Below are 23,290 nucleotides of genomic sequence, written 5' to 3'. Positions count from 1 at the left end.
GAGGTCTAGCCAACTAGAGAAATACAGAAAATGCCTCCCGTCTCCCTTGGTGGGGATTTGGAAAAAATTGGGCACCCCCATCCTCCCACACAGAATCCTGCAGGACCTGCCGCAGGAGCAGGGGCAGCAGGGGTGGGGGCGGGGGCTGGGGGGATGCTTTGGTCTCTTCTGGACCGACCGGTTAGCACAACATTCCCCTTGGAAATGGAATTTGGTAGAAGGGATCCTCCCCCTGAAACTTCAGGGATATAACCCTGCTTGAAAAGGGTCTTTTAAGACATGCAATTAAGCACCCAGTAGGGTCGGCTCTGCCCAGTGTTGATAAATGACCCTCCGACGTGGAGAAGTGGGTGGTCACAGTCACCAGGAATTATTACGCCACAGAGCAGGGCTGGGCTCTCAAAGGGGCCTCCAAAGCCAAGGAGAACAGAGGCAAAGGGCCTCCCTCCAAGGCTGATAAGTTAGTTTTTAAAATATGTAAGTGAATTTTGCCTTCTCTGCCATTCTATTGCCTCACTAGCTCTAATATTTTTTAAAATCACACACCATTACTGAGTCTAGATTGGGGTAACCTTTTTAGGAGTAACCTTTCAAATGCCCTTTTGCTGTTTTGCTGAAATAGATGGGGTGTTTGGGGCCTGTTTTTTTTTTTTTTTTCTTCCTTTGGCACCATTTGTAATTATAAAAAATTGCAGCGACCTCTTTATCTGTCATTAGAGAAATGGCTGGATGAACCATGTGACACCCATTTGCAGAATACTATTTACCATTCCGCTGATAGGCGGTCGGGGCAGAACAGCGTGCGTGGACGGCCTAGGAAGCGCCCAGCCGGTTGTCGAGAGCCGTGCGGGTCCGATGATCCCATCTGTTAAAGCGAAAAGTGTGCGTCTGTGTGCACATATTTAGCGACATGACTGTAGGTGCCGAAATACACGGGGAAGAAGCCACAGGAACCGCTCGCAGTGGTGACTTGGGGGAGCTGCCCGCTCTTCTGTATTCCCATCTGTTACAGCCAGGCAATGCCCCTTCTGCCACATGAAAATAGAGATTAGAAACAAATTGCTACCTTTGGGTAAAATCACAGACCCAGGGAAGTGCCTCTTGTCTACGCTGTGGGCTCTGGCCACATGCCTGTCCCCATGGCACCTGCATGTTCAGGTTGGGAGGCATGCCCCGGCATATGGCCAGGCTGCGGCGTGGCTTGGAGGGTTCCCTGTGGACCCACTGTGCTGAACACAGACTCAAGAGTTCGAGGGCCTCTATCTGCCCGCCAGCTGGGCACCGGGCAGGACACTGCCCAGTGACGGCTTCTGTTCCAATTGGCTCCGTTCCTCCTTTCCTTCTGGAAGTGCGTGCAAGGCAGACGCCTCTGAGGGGCCCCCCAAAGGGGGACAATGGACCCCATTGTCTGTGTATGAGAGAATGCTGCCCCTGCTTTAGCCCTCATTCAGCCACTCATGGCCAAGACACAGAGTTGTCGGAGAACTCAGTCTTGTCTCTTTTTCACTCTGTCTCAAGAAACCCACCTCCAGCCGCCTCTGACTTTTGTCAAGGAAGTGAGGGAGAATCACACCAACAGGGTCCATGGGCAGTGCCCCAGGGAGAGAAGGGGGCTGCTTGGATGCCCAGGACAACATGGCAGCTGAAACCTTGTGTACCGGTTTGGCGCCAGGACACAGGCCCCGAGACCCTGGGCCTGGGGAGGGGCGGGGCGCGGAGCAAGAGACCTGGCTGGCTGGCAGTGCCTCAGAGTGTCCCCAGGAAGAGTAAGTGACGCCATCACCCACGTACCCCAGACGGTCCCATTTCTGAGAGGGAAAATGATTGGATGCTGGCGACAGAGGACAGACAAAAGTCACCTGTCGAGAGTGGAAGGTCAAGGCTGGAAGCCCAGGCAATGGCCGCAGGAGAGAGCGGGCAGAGGCAGGAGGCCGGCAGGCAAGGCTGGCGCTAGGCTTTGGACGCTGGCACAGAACAAAAGGTGGTGGTCAGTTCGGGCCCCGAAACCTGCCTCTTGCCAGACCTCGGGCCGCTCCAACGTGTCCACAGCCCGTGCCCAGCGCACATGCAGCCCCTGGTCCTGGGATGGGCCTGCCCAAGGCCTCGGGCAAGAATAAAGAAATCAAGGCGGCCTTAATTAAGGCGCACACTGGGACTGGGAGTCCGGAGGGGCCGCGCCACCTGCCCGTAGCCCTCATTGTGCACGGCTAATCCCGTCCAGGTGTCTGCTGGCAGCCCCTGATCAATTAGTCACTGCAATTGAAGCTGAGTGTAATTAATTATTCAATTTTGAGCTGTTCCAGCTTAATGCGTCTGAAATGACATCATGCAGCCTGGGCATTCTGCAGGAGGGGACAAAAGGCAAACAGGTCTGAACAAAGCCCTGCACCTGACCTGCTCTGAATCCACACTAATCCCGGGCCTCTCAGCGGGAGCCTACTCACCTCCACACCTCAAGTCACAGCAGGTGCGCAGCCCGCACGTGGGGCCACTCCGGGGGCCTCGACCTCAGGTCAGGGACCCCCCCCACAACCAGCGTGCTATCACCAGCCCAGTTCCCCTGCCGCTCCGAGGGGCCTTGTTCTATGCCTACGTCTCTGGCTGAGCACACGGCTCCAGCTCCACTTGGAGCAACCACACAGGTCTGTCTGCTGTCGCCACTGCTCTGTCCCAGGCCTGGCGGGAAGACGGGGACCCGTGACCCCTCAGGGCTACAAGCCGTGGGCAGGGGGCTTCCTAGATGAGTCTTTCTAGGAGAGGCAGCGGGTCCTTTGAGCCACCGAGTCCAGAGAACAGCTAGGGCTCACCTGCCACAGCCCGGCCCCACCCCCCTCTCACCGGCAGGTTCACAAAACCTCCTGAACTGGCCCCGGCATCTATCTATCCAGACACAGCATTCTTGCCTCCATGGTCAATCCATGGCTCCCTGTCACTTTGGTCAAGTGTAAACCCTCAGCCTGGCTGCAAGGCCCCTGGATCTCCACCCCGTTTTTTTCCTTACCCCTTTCTCCCCTCTTTCCTCACACACTGGGCCCTGGCCTTTGGACTTGGGATGGTCTTCCCGGGCCTCAAAGCTCCCACCTCTACCTGCCCAGCAAACCTCTAATCTCTCTTTCCTTGGAGACCTGTTTGTTCTCTCCCACCCCCACCCCAGCAGGCGGCCCCCACCCCCTGGTGGCCCCTCTTATCTCAATGCGCCCTAAGCCGTCTGCCCTTGCAGGGCGGCCCCAGCTGGGGGAGGGGGCCACATCCTCTCTCCTCCCTCGGCTATGTTTGCCAAGCGTCCTGCATAGCGCTTAACACATAATGGACCCTCCAGAAATGTTTGTTGAATACATGAAGGAAGAAATTATTAAATCGGTCAAATTGAACTCATTACCTCCCCCCCTTCCTCCTTGCCAACCAGGGAGGCCCTGCACGCTGCGTCTGGGATAATGGTGTCATTACCAGCCACTCAGCCCGCCCAGCTGCCGTCAGGGCCATTTTCACCCTCTCGCTGCCCGCAGCCAGTGAATTACCCAGGCGGGCTCAAAAGCCCCCCGGCCCGGGGGCCCTGCGTCCTCCCCCACCGCTCCCCGGCCCTATTGTTTCCTCCCTGAGCCTCTGCCCAGCCTCCAGCATCACCCACCCCCTTCCCAGGACGGCCCCCAGATGGGTTTTCTGAAATGCAGAACTGGCCATGAACGTCTGGGCTGGAAAATGCAGTTCTACCTGTAGGTGTGCGCCCGCCCGCAGGGGCTGAAACCAGGGACCCGACAGGTTTCTGTGCACCTGGGTCCACAGCAGCCCCGTTCTTCACAAGGGCCAGAGGGTGGGCGTCCCTCCGTGTCCCCAGACGGGTGAAGGGTCCGTCCACGCAGTGGAATATTACTGTCTTCCGAAGCAACGATGTCCTGACAGACGCCGCAGCGTGGATGAACCTGAGGACATCACACTAAGTGAAATACGCCAGTCACAGAGGGTCAAATCCTGTGTGATTGCAGTCACGTGAGGGTCCCAGAGCGGTCAGAGTCAGACCGACAGTGGGACAGAGGGCAGCAGGGGCTGGGGCCCAGGCCTGCTCCGCGGGGACACTGTCAGCCTGGGGGCAAGAGTCCTGGGGACCGATGGTGGGGACGGCAACACAGCCGTGTCCCTGAGCCGTGCGCTGGAAAATGGTTAACACGGCCCATTTTATGTGCATTTTATCACAATTTTTTCATCCTAAAGAATTAAAATATTTTTCAATGCTCGGGTGACATCATAGTCCCTCACCGCAGCCCCCACCCACCCCACTGCCAGGCCCCACCTTGACCCCGACTCCCTCCAGCACCCTCCCTTGTGGACGCTGCGTCATGTTCTTGGCCTCTGCCCAGGTTGCACCCTGTTCCTGGAAAACCCTCCCAGCCTCCCCGGGCCGCCTGCTCCGAGGGCCGGAGCCTCTTCTGTCTGTCTGCGCGCCCCCCGTCCCGGCAGTGCTGGGTAGCAGTACACACTCTAAATCCTGAGAACGAAGGGAGGAAGAAAGGAACGCTGGGGTGTCTACTGGTCCCCAGCCCCCATGTGGTCTCTGTTTTCTTTATGTCTGGCTCCCTGCAGCTAGTGGCCCCCACCCCGCCAAGGCCCCCATGGGAGGGGCCTGGTGCACACAAAGAAGGAAGCCATGGCGTGTGCTCTGGGCAGTGGGATGGGGCCTTAGGTTTGGAGGTGAGTCCTGGGGACAGCACCCCCAGCCCAAGCCACACCCCAACAAACAGGCCCCTCATTCTTGGGGTAGCTCCCATCACGCAGATGGCCACGCCCTGTGTGACTGACCTGTCAGCTGTTTGTGCACAGTGAGAGCCACCATGGGGCCAGATGGACTGGACCTCAGCTTCCCCGTGCAAAATAGGGGCTGTGCCCCCGCTGTGCGTGGGGACGATGGCAGCAGTAACAGTTGCCGCCGTTTGCGGGCTCTGTCCCCGACAAGCACCATGGAGAAGCCGCAGGGCTCAGGTCCAGAGTGGGGACAGGAGGGAACCAAGCCGCTCAGGTGCCAGCCTCCACTAAAAACAGCTGGGAGTCCCAAGCACGCGTGGTGCTGAGTGCCGCGGGACACCCACCCCACAGCATCCACCAGGAGACGGGACAGGCACGGTCATGACGGCCAGGCGTCTCGAGAACCAGACACACCCACGTCCTCAGCAGCAGGGGTCCCACGCACAAGCCACAGGGCCCAGAAATGAGGGCCCCACGTCCACGTTCAACACACGGCGGACGGCCCACGGCCCCAGGGTGGCACGGGGCACGCGTCCTTCACAGAAGGCACAGACGCGAGCCGCGCTGAGCTGTGGGGTGAACTGATGCACCGTGTCAGGCGCGGGAGTGGCCTCAGCCCTGGGAGAGGGTGGTCGTGACGCAGAAGTGCGCAGGAGGGCCTCTGAGCTGCGCAAAGTCCAGGTCTGGGCCAGTCCCACGGGTGTGTCCTTTAGTGAAAACGCACCAGTTGGCACGTTTCTACCGCGGGCATTTGTGTGTGTGTGCATCAAGTCTGCTTTCTTCCTATTCTTTTTAAAAGTTTGTTTATTGATTTGAGAGAGACAGAAACATCGATTTGTTATTCTGCTTATTGATGTGTTTATTGGTTGATGCTGGTATGTTCCCTGACCAGGGATCAAACCTGCAACCTTGGTTCATCAGGCTGACACTCTAACCAACTGAGTGCATTGTGCTTTAATAAAAGGGAGGGAGACGGGGAGGGGTGGGGACGGGAAGAGAAGGGAGGGGAGGAGAAGAGCGGCCAGGAGAGACCTTGTCCAACAAATGTGGGCCCATATGGAGGGTGTGACCCGTTGCGGCAGGGAGGCCCTTTCCAGGAAGGGACACACTGCAACTCCATCAGAATCTCAAGGGTGAGCAGGGAGAGGGGGCAGGCCACTGGGAAGGGCTCAGCTCTCCCCAAGGTGTTGGAAGGTGGTCGCGAGGCCTCCTATAGAACACTGTCTTCTAGCTGCAAATGCTTCTGTACAACTAAAAACAGTGAAAACGGTCAAGTTTACGTTAGGTAATGTATTTGACCACAGTGGACACACCCGTGGCCCCGGGCTTGCTGAGCCTGGAGTTTCCGGCTCCTGGAGGGCAGCTGAGGGGGAGCCGGGTGGGGGGGCCCCAGGCCTGGACAGGGGCTCCATCAGGGGCGGGATCAGAGGGTAGGCCGCTGTGCCTGCTGCAGCAAATAGTTCAGAGCAGGCCGTCCGCCCCAAGCAGGCCTTGGGCATGGCCCTGCCAGGGAAATACTAGGCGGGCAGAGGAGAAGGTCAGGGACAGAGAAGGCCAAGGTGCCAACCCAACACGGCCCCTGGCACCTACCCAGTGTTTCCAATCCCCGCCTGAGGCTCCGGGTGCCTGGGAAGAAACATTTGGGTGCGGTCAAGCCTCATCCTCTCTGTCTGTGGCATGAGGAGGATGGGGTTCCATGCCTGGGACCCCAGGACTCCGAGGTCTGCCCTCCGGGCTCCGGTTCCACGCCTCGGCTCGGTCGGAGCACATCTGGGAGCGCCGGTGAACAGTGAGCCTGCTCAAGGCGGCCCTCGGCGACGCCGGGCTGGCACCCTCCCCGCGCGGTCATGTCTAATTGCCGTTGCGGCCTAGCTGATTAGCACAGTAACCGCCAGCCTGGGGAAGGAGGTGGACTTCCGAGCGCCAGGAATTAAGCCGAGACTTTGCAAGTTCCTGCCTTGGCCTGCCCCGGCTAGCAGCACAGATACCCACGGGCAGAATGGAGCCTTACCCCAACCCGGCCCTCACGCTCCCGTCTGTTGACTGAACCGGGGTCATTGGAAGGCAAGCAGCCCCCTCGGCTGGGTTCCTGCTCGGACCATCCTAGTGGGGACTCGGGGACCCCGTTTCCCCAGAAGCAGCGCCGAAGGGAGTGGCATCCTCGTGCTGGGCGGGGCTGCACCCTTGCTCCAGGGGGGACGCCAAGCCCGTGGCTTTCTAAGAAAGGACTTGGCTAACGCCTGTGGCGACGGCATGACCGCATGGCTTGGCCACGGCCGTGGCTGCCTGTGTGGGATCCTCCAGGAACTGTCTGTCTCAGAGGGCGTGGGCAGAGGGGAGGGGAGTCGGGAGGAGCCTGCGGCCTGCGGCTGTGTTCCCCGAGCCCAAGGGAGGCGCGTACAGCCACACAGGTGGAGGGAGGACTGGGCCACCTTTTTTTCTTTTTTCTTTTTTAATGATCAAATATGTCTGGCAGACTTGAAGTTAGAGAGAATGAAGGAACCTCCCCACAGCATTCACCTCAATTCACCAGCATGACAGCTGACACCATGGGGACACTGCCTGCAAAGCCGTGGCCAGGTCCAAGAGCACCCCCTGCCCTCTTACCCAGACCCCTGAACCCAGCGTTTCCCCGCCCCGGTCAGCTCTCTCGCGGAAGCTTCCTCTCCACCCCCGGCCCGTGCCCTTGGAAAGCCCTCTGTCCAGACCAGACCCCCGCGCGGGCGCACAGGGTTCTCTGAAAGCCCCCCCAAGTCCTCTGAGGTAGACCCGGAACAGGTGGCGTGACAGAGAGGGAGAGCTCCTTTGGGCACCGTGGGACGGCCACAAGCCACCTGACGCTGTCAGAGCCCCAGCACCCATGATGAATGTGCTCAGCGGCGCTGCAGGCTTCAAAGCGGGTGCCACGGGCCGTTCCGAACCCTGACTCCCGGCGCTATTGGGTTTCAGGATCCCTCCGGCCGCCTTGGTTACGGGTTACCAGCATCTCCTCACTCCTTAATTATAGTTCTGGCATCCGAAAACCATACCGACACCTCTCCCTCCCGGGGCGCCCCCGACCCATTCCTCCCCACTCCCCAGCGCCCTGAGAGCCACAGATAATCCCCGGGCTGTTTATGACCGTCCCCAGCCCTGTGTCCCCTGAGCTGACCACATGCTCCTTGGCCCAAGCCTCTCAGCTGCCTTACAAGGCCATCCTGCCAAGAGACGCCACTGCGGGAAGAATCAAGCGGACAGAGCACGTCGGGATCTTTTTTTATGCACGGGGCCCGGCCATGCCACGCCAGGGCCTCAGAGAGCAGGTGGGGTCAGTTTCTGAGCCAAGGGGGGCACAGGCGCTCTCCCCAGGGCGGGGCGGGCAGAAGCTGAGCCTGCGGCCTCTTTGGCTGGCGGCAGCGGCGAGGCTTGAAATGTTGAGGAATTTTCCCCTTCCAACTGCAGATCTGCTTTTGGTCTGATGTCTGTCATCTAAATTAAAACAGATGAGAGCCAGCCTCCACGGTGTCTCTGGGTGGAGAGGGGAGGCTCAGCCTCCATGGTGGGGACTGAGACCTCCTTTTCGGCCGCTTTCCTAATCGATGGCATCTCCAGGGTGGAAACTAGAGTGGGCAAGCAGCCCCTCTGTGCCTCCCCACACCCAGGCCCACGGAGGGGACATGGCAGGACAGCAGAGGGGGGCCTTCAGAGCGACCAGAAGTCCTTTGGAGGCCAAGGAAAAGGCTGAGGGGAAAGAGCAAGCCCGTGACCGCAGGGTGGGGACCTCCGTGGCCCTGGCGTTTAAGGGACAGTGGGTTCAGCAAGCGTCCCAGTTGGGTGGCCCCACCCATGCTGCTTCCACTCTGGTTGTGTGAATAGGGCCACATGCCCCGCGCATGGGAGGGGGCGGCCCTGCCCTGCCCGGCCCGGCCCCAGTCCCACATCATGAGAGGAGAAGGGGCAATTTTGCCCTCTGAGATTGGAGCATGGGGAGGGCCCGGCGAGCTGAGCGCAGAGGCACCCAGAGCCCCTGGGCTGGGAGGAGGCGCTGCCAGGCAGGGGTCAGGGTGGAGGTCACCGTGGGAACAGGGCAGACACCACTGTGCAGTGTGGGCCATTTCTGCTGCCCACCCTGCACCACCGCTGCGGTCCCTCGGGGGGACAGAGGTCAATCGGGAGAGCGGTGAGGCATCGGCTGGGAAAGGCACCCAGGCGGGGGCCCTGGAGAGCAGACACGGCAGCCACAGCTCGGGGAGGAGCCCTTAGCTCCCCCACCAGACATTCCCATGGGCTCCTCTAGAGCTCACCAGGCAGTGTACACTTTCCTGCTTTTGCCACCAAACAGCATGGGGGTCTGGGGGGGGGGGGCAGGTGGCTGGGCCCTCAGAAGGCCCGAAGGAGAGGTCCTGTGCCCCTCCTCTCCTTCCCCACATCCCCCCAGGTCTAAGCCCTGAGGGACTGTCTGGGTGTCTTCCAAGAGCTCAGGTTTCCCCCTGCCAGCTGCAGCCCCCTCCCTCCCTCCGTCCCTGTCCTGAGCCGCAGAAAGGACACCGCACGTAGGCCATGCCGTCTGCTGCTGTTCCCATCAGGTCACTGGGCAGAACTGAAGGCATCTGCTGGCCCCGCAGATGGCTGTAACCAGATCAGCCAGGAGCCCCTGCCCTCGTCCCGCCGGGCCCTGCCGGCACCCAAAAATAGCCCTGATGCACGGATGGCATCTTCTGGAAAAGGACCGACCTGGTCATCAGGACATTCCTGGCGTCTTCTGTGCGCTTGGTGGTTATCAGCGGGGCAGGTGCTGCTCCCCGGCCTCATTCCTGCGGGGCCCTCGGATCAGCCGCGCACATATCTGCCACGGCGGGGGGCTGGGGGCAGCACCGCGTGCACCCGGATTGACGAACTGCCTCCACCCGGACTGACATCGATAATTATAGGCTGGGCATCAGGACTGGCAGGAGCCCAGCGCCAGGGCCTCGGCCCTGGCCACTGCTTTTATAGAGAGGGAAACTGAGCCCCGAGAGGTCAGAGCTGCTGCACTGAAAGCCGAGGACCCAGGCATCCGCATCCGCGTCCCACGGCCCTGCTCTGGGCTCAAGAAAGGAAGAGTGGGCGGGGAGTCAGGGTGCCCCCGGGGCCACCAGGTGGGCACGAGGGCGTGTCCCCGGTTCAGCCCGAGCAGGGACAGGCCTTCCGTTCTCAGGAAGGGGCCCTGAAGGGAGAGAGAGGCTTGCAGCACAGGAAGGACCTTTGGATGAAGACCCTAAGTACATCCTGGGGACCCCAGATGCCTGTCCTCGGCCCCACTTTCTAGATCTGTGCCGAGGGGGGGAGCTCTGTGCGGCGGGGGCTGCGCAGCAGTGCGGGTGTTCAGCAGAACCCCTGGGCCCCACTCAACACTCCCGGCAGCATCTGGTTGTGACAACCCAAAACGGCTTTAGACATTGCCCGAGGTCCCCTGGGGCAGAATCAGCCCAGGCTGAGGGCCCTGCCATGGGGGTGTGATCCCTGCCTGGTCTGGGAAAGGGGCCTGCGGCTGCCCCCCCCCCCCCACTGCCTCTGCAGGCTCTGAGGTCAGGCTGCTGCCTCCCTGTGCTGGGGGCCCCCCAGGCCACGGCTGGGGAAGGTTCTGGCCTCGGCTCTGGGTCCCACACGGCGTGGACAGGCGCACAGAGGGGCAGAGGGCGGGCAGGGGCTGCTGGGGGCAGAAAGCACACACATGGAGGCAGGGAACAAGTCGATGAGGGCGTCTGTCTGTCCAGGGAGTCAGGGGGGCGCAGGGCAGTGAGGAGGGAGCCGTGGCAGCCGGCCGGGCTGAATCCTGCCTTCCAAGGGGGCCCTCCAGCCGGGTCCCTTCCCACCCGCCCAGCAGGCAGACCCGCCTGTGTTTCCTGGACACCCCCTGCCCTGTACTGTCCAGGGCACTTCTCAGGGAAGCACCTGCTCATTGGGCGTCACGGCCAGTGTCCCCAGGCCCCAGTCTGATCCTAGGAGGGATGGTCAGCCCGTCAGTGGCTGGGCAGTGGGCGCCTGTGTGAGGCACCAAAGCCCCCGATTCCCGTGCCTCCCGCTGCCCACCTCAGGGGATACCCTCCCTGCAGCTGGGCTGCCCAAGAGGGAGCTGGCACCTGAGCGGTGCCAGGAGGCCCAGGGGAAGCAGGGGGCAGGGGCAGGGGGAGAGGAGAGGTGAAGGGCTCCCAGACAGCACGAGGGGTGTCTCCGCAGCAGAACCCAGGGATCAGGGCCGGGGAGCCGCGGGCGGTGCTGGGTCCCGGCCCAGACTGGGCAGCCCGGAGGGCTTCAGTGCGTGCATGCTGCCATCGTGTGGAGACCCGGCCCGAGGGCCCGGAAGCTGTGGGGCCCCCACGGGCCCCCACTGGGACCCTGTCCTGGCCAGGGAGCCTCCAGCCCCAGGTGGAAGGTCTAACTGGGCCCAGATGGCCTTGGCAGAGGGGCTGGCTGGCCTGCCACATCCTGGGAGGCCCCAGCGCAGGAGCCAGGAGCTGGAGGACGCACGGGTGGTTTGCGTGGGCAAACCTGCTGGCAGGTCCGCTCAGGGAAAGGCGGCTGTGTGTGGGGGTGGTGTGTGCAGGGGCCCACCCGGCCCAGCGCGGCTCCGTCCCTCCTGGCGGGCAGCCTCTGGTTTCCTCACGCTCTCTGGGAGGAAGCTGTCTGTCCCAGTACACACTGGTAGGCCCTTCTGGTGGCCCTGGCTTGTCCCCTTGTCCCCTCCCCGCCCTCCACACCTCCCAGCAGCGTCCTGCATCGCAGGGAGAGCAGCGTTCAGAGAGGAAAGGAGAGAAGAGCCCTCGTGCTCGCCCCCGGCCCGGCACGCCGCCTGCGCGGCCCACTGCTCAGCCTGCGGCCTCTGACGCCCTGGTCCGCTGCCGGGCCCGCCTCTCCCCACGCACGCGGGCAGCTGTGGCCTCTCTCCCACGGCCGCCTCATTAAAAGCGACCGTGGCTGCATCGGGCAGGGTCCACAGGAAGTAGATGCATGCTCGGGGTACCCGTGAGGTGTGCGAAGGGACAGGAGAGGCACCTTCCAGGGAGGGGGGTCCACCCAGGTCCACGAAGCCAGGGAGGGCACAGTTCCCAGGACTGGGCTGTGGGAGATGGACCCCCAGGGAAGAGCCAAAGTGCCAACCTTGTGAGCCGCCTGGGTCGCAGAGCAGGGGGTGACCCTGAGGCAGGGCAGGGCCCCCAACGTAGGGTCTGAGCAGCGTTCGCGTCCAGAGCCAGGGTGTCATTTCTCCAGGTGGGGACGTGCTGGTGACAGGGAGCAGCGTGTTGCTATCTGCCCTGGTGGTGGCCCTCAGTCTCCTCTGGGACAGATGCTCTAGACAACACGGTCGGTGGGAGGAGAAGGCACAAGGTAGGGGCACGGTCTAGATGAGAAGCTGGAGGTCGGCCCTCAGCGCTGGGCCCCCGACCCTCAGCCCTCTGTGACCTGAGACTGACCCCTGGGCCCTGGCTCCCCCAGGCTCCTGCCTCCTCCTGTCCCTGCCCTTCGGTCATCTTAACGTCTTGGGGGCCCTCTTCGGTCAGGTCTCCTCATCAGAGCCACCTGAGTGAGATTCCGTCTGCACCGGGACTTGAACCCCTGAATATCCAGGCACCCGCAGAAACACACCTGTCCACCCCCACACATGTTCAGCCTCTGACAATCGCCGCCTTCAAACATGGCAATTTCCCGAGGCTCAGCCCAGCGGCTCCCGAGTTGGTCCCCTCGCCACCACCCCCACCCCGCCTGCCCAGGGGGGTCCTGAACACGCCTCCAGCTCTAGCCTGCACCCCTGAAGACCTCTACCAGAGTTTTCTTCCCGGAAGCCCCAGGAGGAAAGTCTCCGGTCCTTGGGCACCGGCCGATACCGTAGGATCTGGCCCCACCAACGTGGTCTGTCCCCTTGTCCCTCTCACAGGTCAGCACAGGGCTTCTTGAATTTGCTGGGCCTTCACCCTCCAGGGCTCCCACTCTCCTGTCCGTGATGTGCCTCCTGCTCAGAGACGCCTGTCCCAACCCCACAGCCACTCTCAAAGCCTCCTGTTTTTTTTCTTTGGGAACTTCTGGAATGTTCTTCTCCTCTTTCTGTCCTCAGGCCCATCCTGAGCCCCTCTGCCGGTCCCCTTCCCACTCTCTCATGGATCTGGGACAACTTGTGGGGACCTTGGGGTCGCTGAAGGGTCTGGACCCTCACTCTGGGGCCACTTGGACCTTGCCTGTCCACAGGCATCAAGGAGAATGGAGATGCCCTCCCTCTGGAGAGCCCGGTGGACTTCCGGAGAAGGTTCTGCTCATGAAGCGGCTGATTGAGAATTCAGCAAAATGCCTGTAATTTCTCCTGGCAAGCACAGCCCTGGGTGATTAACATAAAACGACCTAATAAACACCCCCAGAAGCCTTTACACACACGCCCTTACAGGGATGCTTAAGAAAATTAAGGGCTGAAGTGCTTTTTTCCCCCTAGCAAGAAAGATCGGACCACTTAATTAAGCGCTATCCTTAATCTCGGACAAACTAGGTCTAATTTCTTCAAATTATTCCACATTTCACTAATGTCCCCCCCTTGTACTCAAGGGTGTCTGAGCAGCAGTGCCCGGAGCGGTCTTAAATGCCTCGATGTGAAGACGGTCTCATTTCCTCCTGATGAGCGTGAACAGAGCATCTCAGCACTTATTATTGCGTCAGGGATGGAAATGGGGCGCGGGGGGCTGAGGAGGCTCGGGGGGCTGGTCTGTAGCCCCCTGGACCCACTGCGGGAGCCTCTCCAGCACCGATTGGGTCTGCCTTGTCGAGGACAGGGACGGGCACCTGGCATGACGGGCAGAGCCGGAGATGTGATGGGTGCATCAGGGGCCAGCTGACCAGATAGCACCCCTCCTCTGGTCAGTGCGACAGATTCGGGAACCCAAACGCCACCAGTGCTAGGACTTGTTCCCTTCCCCGCAAAACAGACACTGCCCACCCCCCCATTGCGAACTTGAAACCGGGAGGACCTCCCCATGGAGGGACAGTGGAAAGACTCAGAATGGAGGTGCTGAGGGCTGAGGGCTGAGAGAGATAGGCTGCTCCGGGGTCAGCCGCTCTGGGCTCTCGGGACAAGAGGGAGCCCGACCGCTTTCTTTGGACTTCGGCCGCTGGGGTTCATTTCCTTCACCAGCAAATGTGAGTGTTGTCACGGTTGCAAACCTCAAAGACAAGAAAACCCAGTCCCTGTGCCTGGGACCAGGGTCCAAGTACCATCGGTTTATCTGGGGAGCGATACCAGGAAGCACCTGTGGAGTGAGGGTGTGTCGGGGGGAGCCTACCCAGGGACCCCAAGTGAGCATTCTCCCCTGTGGACACCCGCAGCTCAGTCCCTCAGGAGACCCCACTGAACCTGCCTCAGTTGTCCCACTGGAGACGTGTGGACGGCTCCTCTGGGGCGCCAGCTCCCCGCAAGCCCCAGCAGCCAGAAAGGTGTCCTGCAGAAGCGCCCTGCATACGCGTTCCTCTGGTCGGCGTCCAGGAAGGTAGTGAGGTCCGAAGGGTCGGGACAGAAGCAGCCCCAGGGCCTACACCTCCTCGCTTCATCGGGGGATGGCTGAAGGCAGGGCGGTGGAGGGACAGTCTCACGGTGACACAGTGCAGTAGAGGCAGCCCGGACCACCCCCCCAGCACCCCCAGCTGCTGCCCTAGTGAGCACTGTGCTCCGCCTACCCCACCTCCTTCAGCTCCCCCTTCCCAGCAGGCTGGTCGCCAGGCCCTTCCCCAGAAGATTTCCTGCCGCAGGTCTAGCTTCAGAGGCTAAATGCCAGGGAACCCGACCTGAAACAGAGGGTGCCCCAGTGGTCCAAGAGCTCTGCAGTGGGATTGTGGAGCTGGCTCTACCACCAGGTGACTGGCAATAGGGGCCCTGCCCCTGGTGGGGGGGGGGGGGGGGCACTGAGAGCCCTGGCATGAGGCCGAGATGGAATTCAGAGCAGCAGAAAGCAGTGGCTGGGAGGAGCCCGCTCAGCTCTTCGAGAAGAACCAGGCCCTAGTCCTCCTCCCGGCTGCGGAGCTGGATGGCGATTGTGGAGGCAGCCGAAGCTGGGAGGGAGACAAGCAAAGCCCGAGGGCGCCTAATCACCAATTAAAGGTTAATTAAGATAACCAGAGGGTCTCCTTAGCACCCTGCAAATTGGAGACCCCACCACCACCACCACTCGCAGCTGGGGGACAGAAGGAGCCAAGGCTCCGGCCCGGGACTTCGTTACATCATTATGAGAGAGATGTTCAATTTCAACCTCCGCAGATTGAGGACGTCGGGTCAGGACGGGCTGGGTCTCACTCCCGTGTCCGGTCTGGCCATCCATCTGGAAAGGCAGCGATTTCATCTTGACTGGAGTTAATACATTCAGCTTGGGAGTTGGGGTTCTCCAGAGAAACATAACCAATCGGGCATGTATACAGACGGATTGGCTTTGAGGACTCGGCCCCCGTGATTCTGGAAGCCGGCAAGCTGAAATCTGCGGTGGCGACCAGCAGGCTGGAGACCCCGGGGGCCCGATGGAGCAGATGCCTTTCAAAGGTGGGCTGCTGAGGGTCTCCTCTTTTTGTTCTCGGCAAGCCTTCGCCTGATTGGGTGAGGCCCACCCACCGACAGAGACTGTCCCCTTTGCCTGAAGCTCCCCAATTTAAACGTGAATGTCACCCCAAAACACCCTCCGAGTGGACGCATACAATTAAGCATCACAGTCAGAAAGGGATTTGCCTTTCCTGGCCACAGAGCCTCCGCCGGCCCATGCCCCTCCCCCCAGCTCAAGGGTCACAGAATGTCGGGTCCACCAGCCCAGGGGCCGTGTGAAGTCCCAGCAGAGAAGGCACAGCAATGCGAGCAAGGTCCTCAGAGACCAGCCCAGACGAAAGCCGCAGGACCCGGGAGGCGGACCAGCTTGTCGAAGGCACCGCTGAGGTCCAGCTGAAAATGGCGCCGAGCGAGAGTGGGGCGCGTCCCCCAGGACACGGGGACCCTGAGCAGATGATGATTAGATGGGGTTCTGGCCCCGCAAGGAAAACATGAGGCCAGTGACCCGGGGCCAAAGTGGGAACGGCCTCACATGTCATCCGCCCCTGTGGGCCCTTCCGAGGGTCCGTGGGCTGGCCTCTCACCGCCGTGTCCCGCCTTCCACCAGGGGCACAGAAAGACCCGCAGTAAACCTTCTGTGAACAGCTCCGCTGCCTCCTTAAGATTCACCGTTTTAGGTAAGCAAGGCAATGATCTTCCAGGCAGCCATCCCCATAATCCAATCTGAGGACATTTCCATCATTTCAATAAGAGCTTTCGCCTGCGTTTATAGTTAATCCTCATTGCAGCCCCAGCCCCAGGCAACCACGAGTCTATGTCCTGTCTCTGCAGATTTACCCTTTCTGGATATTTCATATAAATGAAATCACGCAATATGTGGTCTTAGTGTCTGGCTTCCTTTGCCTAATACGTTTTTGAGATTCATCCACATTGCAGAATGTAGAGATACGCCATTCCTTTTCATTTACTTATTTATTTATTTTAAAGATTTTTATTTATTTATTTTTTAGAGAGAGGGAAAGGGAGGGAGAGAAACACCTACGTGCGAGGGAAACATCAGTTCGTTGCCTCTCACCCGCCCCCAAACTGGGGACCCGGCCCACGACCCAGGCCTGTGCCCTGACTGGGATTCGAACCCATGACCTTTTGGTCTGCAGGCCAGCGCTCAGTCCAATGAGCCACAGCAGCCAGGGCTTTATTCCTTTTTACTGACGAATCGTGTTCCCTGGTGTGGGCAGACTATGTCGTTGTGCCCAGTTCCACTTTCTGGCTAACAGAGAGTAAGCTGCTCTGAATATTTACACGCAAGTTTTTGTGCGACCTTGTGTTTTTATCTCCCTTGTGTGAATACCGAGGACTGGGTGTGGGGATCACGTCGTAAATTTATGTTTACCTTTTTCAGAAAATGCCACACCATTTTCCAAGGAGCTGTACCGTGTTATATTTCTACCAGCCTTCTACGAGGAGGCCCATTTCTCCCCATTCTGCCTACCATTTGTTATCGTCTGTCTTTTTAATTACAGCCATCCTAGTGGGTGTGAAGTGGTATTTCATTGTGGTTTTAATTTGCATTTCCCCGGTGACTAATGATGTTGAGCATCTTTTCAAGTGCTTATTAGCCGTTTGTTTATCTTTTTTGGTGAAATGTCTATTCAAATCTTTTGCCCATTTTTTAATTGGATGTTGGTACTCTGGTCTCGTTCTCTATATATTCTGCATTCGAGTCTTTTATCAGATATATGATTTGCAAATATTTTCTCAGCCTAAAGCTTATTTTTTCATTTTCCTAATGATGTCTCCTTTGAAGTATGAATGTTTTTAATTTTGTCCAATCTATCCATTTTTCCTTTTATAGATTATGCCTTTGATGTGGAGTCTAAGAAATCTTTGCCTAACTCAAGGTTATGAAGACTTGCTGCTGTGTGTTTGTCTGAAAGGTTGTGGCTTTAGCACTTACGCTCACGTCTACAGTCCATTTTGAGCTAATTTGGGGACACGGCGTGAAGCTCTGAGTTGATCTTTCTGTGAATGGAGATTCAGTTGGCCCAGCGCTCTTTGCTGAAGGCCTGTGTTTTCCCCCATTGAATGGTCGTGGCTCCGTTATCAAAACTCCATGGACCAGAGTTTGTTTAATTTTTAAATTCAGTTGTTGATAGTTGTGAATTTGTTGCCTTTTTAATGTTCATAGTTTTGATCTTCTTTTTCCTGGAGAAGTCCCTTTGACATTTCATGTAATAAGGGCTTGGTGACGATGAACTCCTTTAGCTTCACCGTGTCTGGGAAGCACTTCATCTGCCCTTCCGTTCCAAATGATAAAAACAAGCTAAGCAAACAACCAGAACAGGAACAGAACCGTAGGTGTGAGATCATATGGAAGGTTGTCAGCTGGGAGGGGGAAGGGGGCAAAATGGGGAAATGGCGCAGGGACTAAGAAGCATAATTGGTAGGAACAAAATAGACAGGGTGGTGTAAAGAATAGCATAGGAAATGGAGAAGCCAAAGAACTTCTGTGCTTGACCCACGGACATGAACTAAGGGGGGGATTGCTGGAAAGAAGGGGGGTACCAGGCGGAGGGGAGCAAGGGGGGGAAAAGTGAGACAACTGTAACAGCATAATCAATAAAATATACTAAAAACAAATCAACGGACCATAAAGGTGAGGACTTATCACTGCGCGCCCCGTTCCGTCTCACCGCTCTGCTTCTGTGCTTACGCCGGTTTAAAACGACCTCAATGACCGAAGTTTTAGAGTAAGTTCTAAAATTGGGAAGTGAAAGGCCTCCCACTTTGTACTTCATTTTCAAAATTGTTTTTGCTATTCTGGGGTCTTTTTTCATTTCCACATACATTTTAAGATCAGCGTGTCAATTTCTGTAAAGAAGCCTGCTGGGATTTTGATAGATAGGCTGTCGGTGGGGACAGCTGCCATCTTAACGATATTGATTTGTCTAATGTCTCAAATGTCTCTATTTATTTAGTCTTTAATTCCCTCAGCAAGGTCTTGTAGTCTTCATGGTATAAGTCTTGCACTTCCCTTACTAAATTTATTCCTAAGTATTTTATTCTTTTTGATGTTCCGGAACAAATTATTTTCTTGATTTCATTTCGGACTGCTCATGACCAGTCTACAGAAATGCACTTGGTTTTTGTATGTCGGTCTTGTAGCGTAACCCTTCCTGGCACTAGAGCCCTGGCCTGGGGGCCCGGTGTGGGGCTGGGACGCCTCGCTCCAAGATGGCCCTCCCAATTTTTATCTGCCACGTGTGGGGGTGGGACCAGCACATTCCTCATCTCTGCTCCTCCCGCTGTCTCCGTGTGGCTCCTTCTTTAATTCCGTAGTTGCAGGACTTCCATTCAGTTCAGTGTCTGGAGGCTCTGAATAATGGCTGTTCTGCGGTTGAGCTGTGATTTGGATGGGGTTGTGCGAGGAGGGGCACGAGGTGTCTACCTGTGCCGCCACTGGGACCAGAAGTAGCCTGGATTTTTTTTTTTTTTTTAAGTCTGACAGCCTCTGCTTTTTGAGTCTTTATTTATATTTAATGTAATGAACTGTACGGTCTGACACGTGCCTGCTACTTCACTACTTGCTTCCTGTATGTCTCTGATGTTTCTCTATTCCTACGTTATTTCATTCTTTTATGTCCAATAGATATTTTTCTAGAGGACTATTGTAATGCTTTTTTAAACTATATTTTTCAAATCATTTTTCTTAGTGGTTGTTCTGAGGATTACAGTATGCATTTTACCTTTATTTACTCGGGATTAATACTAACTTAACTCCAATAGGGTATAGAAAATGTGTTCCAATGTATCACCTTTGTGTCTTCTTTGTACTAATATTGTCATATAAACTACATCTTTGTATGTCACAAGCCCTATGACACAGTTTTATAATCATTGTTTCATGCAGTTGTGTCTTTACATCATGAGAAGAAAAGAGCAAAAATATATTTTATGATATTTTTATATTTGTCTACATAATAACTTTTATAGGTGCTCTGTATTTCTTCATGTATATTTAAGGTACCAGCTACCATTTGGTATCATTTCTTTTTTGCCGGAAGGATGTGTTGTTTTAAGGGGTTTTGTTTTATGTTTTGTTTTCTTTGTTTTTCTAGGACGGCGCTGCTGGCGGTGAATTCTTTCAGCCTTTGCTTCTCTGGGAAGGCCTTTCCTTTGCCCTGGGTCTGAAGGACGGCCCTGCTGGATGCAGAACTCGGGGTGCTGCTTTCAGCACTGTGTGCCCTCCTTCAGCCCCCTGTCTCTGTCGCTTCAGAAGCTCATCTGCGGTTTCCTGGGGCCCGATGAGTGATTTCACTGCTGTCAGCTTCGGGTTTTGTCTTTAATGATGTGTGGGCAAGACGGAGTCATAAGCTTTGATTCCAACAGGTCTAAGTGCGGATTTTTGCACTTTTCCCATTCGAGTTTGTTGACCTTGTTGTCTGCATAATGCTCTGAAAATCAAATTGGAAAATGTTTTAGCTCCTATTTCTTAAAAAAAGAAATCTGTGTTTTTCAGTGAGGATCTCACAGATCTGTACAGCTCTGTTCATTTTATCCATTCTTTGTACTTCCTGTTCCTTAGATAGTTCCTTCTGCTTTATATTCCGGTTTGCTGACTCTTTCTTCTCCAACTCCAGTCTGCCATGGAGGCCCTCTCACGGATCTCTCATTTTAGCTGTTCCACTTTGCAACCCCAGGGTTTCCACTGCTTCTCTTGTACACTTTGTATTTCTTTGTTGAGTCAATGTTGTCATACTTGACTTCTTTAAACACATTTTTTTTTCAATCTTGGGACATATTTGCAATAGCTGGTTTCAGGTCTTAGTTTATAAGTCTAAAACCTAAGATCCCTCAGAGATGGTTCTATCAGCTCCTTCTTTCCTGTGTATGGGCGGCACTTCTGTTTCTTTGCAATTTTCATTAGAAACTGGATATTTGGGGTAACATATTATAACAAATCTGGATTCTGATTTGCCCTCCCCAGGGAGTGTTGCTGCATTTCCTTGTTTGTTTAATGACTTGCTGGGTTGAATTATTGCAAGTCTATCTCCCCTTCAGTGGGTAAAGAAAAGTTATTGGTTACATTGTTAAACCTGGTATAACTTGACCCTGGGTGAGAATAGCTTCATAGGCAGCTAATGGCTGGTCAGAGGTTTTTCTCAGACACCCTGAGCCAGTAAGGCTTCCAGCCGTTGGTGTAGGAGGTGCCCATTTAAAGACCAGGCAGTTTAAAAGTCCGTCCCGGCCTTCACTGCCTCCTTGTGCGGGACCCTGTGATCAGCGAGGGGCCAGTAGTTAACGGGTCCTCTCGGATCTTTCCTGACAGTGCACATGTGTGCAGCCTTCTGCACCCCCAGGATGATGGGGGGGGCTTATCAGAGCCCCAGTGGCTACCCCATTCCCCAGATCTCTATTTAACATTTCTGGCTCATCTGCTGCTTTTCCAAATCAATATTATAGCCCCAGGCAACTGTGATATTGGCCTCCCTTGATTGTTTGCTAGATAGATGACGATTGCTTTTGACAGTGCCCCTGAACAAGGGGCTCTTCTCTGAGGCTCCAAATTAGATCAGCCCTCTCCAGCAGCGGCAAGCCTGCCATTCTGCGACCCGGGGACCGGCAGACGGGAGCAGCCTCGTGTTAAACGGCACAGATCCCATCATTGTCGACCACGGCTCGGTAGTGTCTCTTGAATAAATGTCTTTCAATTTGGTTAATTTCCAGAGTTCTGAAATGGCTGGTGTTGACAACACTGTCCGGTGCTCTCACCGCTTGTACAGAGACAGGATTTGCCGAGGTCCTTCTGACACCGCTGCCCCCACTCAGCTTCAGGCTCGGCCGCGGCTCAGCCCCTTTGGCTCTTCGTGCAAAGAGACCAGAAGGCAAGAAAGGGAGTCGCCGTTCTGGCTGCGCACACTGAGTCTGATCCTCCGGCGGAGGTAGGGTTTTTTTTCCATCATGGGAGCAGGAAGGAACACAGCCCAGGTTATTTTCGGGCATCTCTTAGCACGTCTTTGCCCAATTGGACCGTGAACAGGCGAATACAGCGACAATGGCCTGAGCAGTGGACAGTGACCAGGTTTCAGGCCCTATCTGGAGGCCCCCCGGACACTAGACAGAGCAGGGCAGAGGCAGGTTCATAGCGGTTCACAAGGAAAGTAACACAAGAAACTCTGTTTCACAGACTCACAAGTGTAAACCTTCCTTTGTCCCTCTCTGGAGGAATCAAATACGGAGGACAGGGGTCTCGGGCGGCAACGAGTATGCGTCATGGCCTCGTGACCAACCACCGATGCAGGAGGCAGAGGTCATCGCACCTGCGGGCCCCTGTGAGGTTCCCCGGGGAAAGAGGCCCGTGGTCTCCGGGAGCGGCTGCCCTCAGACACTGTGACATGAAGCAAGGGAACCAAGTGGCCCCAGAGGTGCCCTGGACGGGAACGCTGTTTGGGACTGAGAGGTCCGGATCTCCAGCTACTGGGAGTGTTGGTGGCTGACGGCTGTCAACTCAGTCCCACGCCTCACTTCTACCTTTGTCCTTGGCTGAAAAGAGACTCCTTGCCCAAGATCAAAGCCTCTTCCTGGGGCAGTCCACTGCCAATGACTGGTCAGAATGGAGGCCTAGCCCCCTTCATGTGGGACAATCTGAAAGGCCATCCCAGCTCCAAAGCTGCAGATACAGCCGCCTGAGGCCTTTGCACCCAGCGGATGGCTCAGCCTAGCCCGGTGTCCACCCCTGGCCCCTGCTCACCCTGCAGCGGTGCTGATGCTGAGAGCATTTCCCAACCAAGCTCTCGTCCATGACCCCCCTTGGAGCGTCCGTCCACCCGGGGCAGGGGGCCTGGCCTGCGGCGGGAGCTGTTTCACTCCTGACTCCAGCCCACGGTACTAAGCCCGGTGCCCAGCAGGGGTCGCGGCCCTGCTCCCACCCTGGCAGCGGGGCGGGCGGAAGGGCGGCAAGAGCAGAACAAAGCAAAAGCTCAACGGATGGGTGTTTTACGTTGTATTATTAACCTTATTCCAGTAATTTTTTCAATGACAGTTTGCATTTAATATTATTTCGTCTTCGTTTCAGGTATATAGGTCAGGGGTTAGATAATTCACATACTGAGTAAGCGCTTCGCCCAACTTCTCCCCCGGCACCGCGCGCAGTGATCACAGTATTATTTACCGTGTCCCCGTGCTGGACTTCACCTCCTGCGGGTGCTCCCCAGCCCCGCCCCCTTTTTCCCCAGACGCCTCTGGCAGCCGTCAGTCTGTTCTCCGTGTCTACGCGTCTCTTCCAATTTCCTTTGTTGGTGTCGTTCTTTGGGTTGCACATGTATGCCAAATAATGGGGTGTGCTTCCTGGGTTAGGTCACCCCCAGTCCACCATGGGTAGCAGAGCACATGGCAACTTGGTTGTCCCTGGTCAAGACTTCAGTCTCTACTAAAGCCCAGTAGCAAGGCAGAAATCATTTTTCAACTACACTCAAAAGGAGAGGTTATCCACAGAGGAAAGTGACAAGTGGCTCCCAAATTCTAATGGTCTGCACTGTGACTCACCGGGGACAACCTGGCAAGCAACCTCCCTGTTGGCTTCAGCCACTTTGAGCACGTTCAGATCTGCCGATCACGTGGTCCAAGAGGCAGGGCCCTTGGGTGGCAGCCTGGGCCTGCTGAGGAGCTTTCTCTTGTCCTGGACTCTGCTCAGCACTAGCAGATTATCCTTTAGGTCAGCATAACGTGCCCAGAGGGGTTCGAGGTTGCCTTCCAAAGCCCAAGAGGTTCCCTCGAAGCTGTGTTTCTTTCATACAGATGGGAGGTAACAGATGGAGCCATCTGTCCTTCCCCTTGGAAAGAATATTTCAACATGCCCCCAGATTCCTGAACTCCTAGATTTCTCACCCAAGTAGAAGGCCCCTGAGTTTTTGTGGGATGTGTTTCCCTCCCCCTCGCATGCCCGGGACGTGCCCATGTGTCCCGCTTGCCAGGTCCCATCAGCAGAATTTCATCAACAGCACGAACCACAGGATGGGCTGGGTCGGGGAA

This window comes from Furipterus horrens, unplaced genomic scaffold (assembly GCF_987537825.1).
Source record: "Furipterus horrens unplaced genomic scaffold, mFurHor1.1.pri manual_scaffold_3, whole genome shotgun sequence".
NCBI classification, from domain to species: Eukaryota; Metazoa; Chordata; class Mammalia; order Chiroptera; family Furipteridae; genus Furipterus; species Furipterus horrens.
The sequence above is the reverse complement of the archived record's forward strand: the minus strand, read 5'-3'. Positions refer to the sequence as shown.